The following is a 1,895-nucleotide window of genomic DNA, read 5'->3' as shown; positions in this document are numbered from 1 at the left end:
ACACACTCTTAGAATCTACGCTGTTGGGTCGCCATACGTCTCTCTCGGTAGAATCTGATGGCGACCACAACACTGTCGGGCGAGGTGAACTCGGTCTGAACACGACAGCTGCCGCGGCTCCTATCAGCGTTATTGACGTGTACACGGCGTCAGACAGTCTTGTCATTAAAGCTTCCTTTATTTTTGTCAGCTTGTGGGTATTTAGATGTGTTAGTATTTCTCACATAGCATACTTTGTAATTAGCTTCATTAGTATAGTGTAACATCATTCTGTGAAGTTTATAGCTTTTCACGTAGTTCTTCATATTTACTGCCTCAATTACATTTTTCTTGATTACAGACCACATCATTTGTGTTATAAAAGGCATTATCTATTATATTGCCGTTGTCATATATTTAGCTGTACATTATATGTGAGGAATATATTCTTTATAATGCTATGTCATCTCTTCTAGATAAATATAATCGTCAATACAATCGGTACACATCGGTCTATTATTTTCTTTATTAATATAACCATTATTCTTGCTGTTCTTCTGCTATTATAGCTAATATTTGCATGGCTATGTAGAGGATCCTGATGCACAAGCATATGCTGTAGCTGAAACACCTGGTAAATTACTTTCATAAAAGCACCGTAAATCCTCGAGTATAATCCACATTTTTTCCCCAAAATTTAAAGGTCAAAATCCCTCGTGCGTACTATACACGAGATTAAAAATTAAAATTATTTTCTAAGCAATGTCCGAGTCTCTATTTGCTGTCCGGCAATGTTTACTCAGACGTATTTTGTGATGTCCAGCGCGAAAATACCTTAACCTAAGCTTGAAAGCAATGAAGTCATAAAAAGTCGTCCACAAATTGCAGTAAGCAACATATATTAAAAATTATTACTGTTATTTTTTTTTATTTACTGCAAACAAAATGCACAAAAGAGCTACACGTTTGCATTATGTTATATATGCAATAACAATAGAGGGTGTTACCGTATACATTTTTACAAAACAAGGACGTTATATAGACCTCCTTGACTCAAGTTAGAGAAGGGGTGCGTATTATACACAAGGTTTAGGATTTTCAGAGGTACAGCCCCTAAAAATCCCCTGGGTATTATACTCAAGGGCGGACTATACTCGAGGATTTATGGTATTGTGGTCCTTTGTCAAGCGTAGACCCAGCTTGCACTTCTGGTTTTCTGAAATGTTATCACACGCCCACAGCCTTCTACATTCTATACTTTCTAGTCAGCCCAAAGTGAATACGACAAATAATGTTATAAGCAATATTCTAATTGGTGGCATTCAATACCCAAGCAGTAAAGATAGACGGGTGGTTTTTCCGCTGCATAGTAACTAACTATGGCAAAAAGTGTCAGAGTGGTGGACAAAACACAGAGGCCTTAAAATAGTATTTCTCCTCAGTTATTTCTGCATCACCTATAAATTTTACCAGAATAGGACATACGACTCGTGAATGGACAACCGTTAGTGAGAAAACCTTTCTGAAGAGTGGCAAGCACAGCCTTTGTAGAAACATCAATGGTGAAAATATACCAGAAATTTCAAGTCCTAATTCTGGAGAACATTTTCCCGTAACAGACAAAACAGACTTAGATATATGTGTCCATCACATTTCTTCTAGTTGGCGGTACTTTGAGAGATATCTTTACGAGCATATATCATATGATTTTGTTTTTCATACGTTCCTTCCTTCCACAAATACTGTTTTCAACTCGATTGAGTCACTATACAATTTTTTTGTAAATTTTCCAGATTACGAATTAATTTTATATGCAAATAATATAGGAATTGGAAACATACTACGGAAGATTGATAGAAAGGCTATAGGTGTGTCTGCAGCAGTTCTCCCTCACTCTCTCTCTCTCATGCTCTGTA

Source organism: Octopus sinensis, unplaced genomic scaffold (genome assembly GCF_006345805.1).
Source record: "Octopus sinensis unplaced genomic scaffold, ASM634580v1 Contig16222, whole genome shotgun sequence".
NCBI lineage: Eukaryota > Metazoa > Mollusca > Cephalopoda > Octopoda > Octopodidae > Octopus > Octopus sinensis.
The sequence above is the reverse complement of the archived record's forward strand: the minus strand, read 5'-3'. Positions refer to the sequence as shown.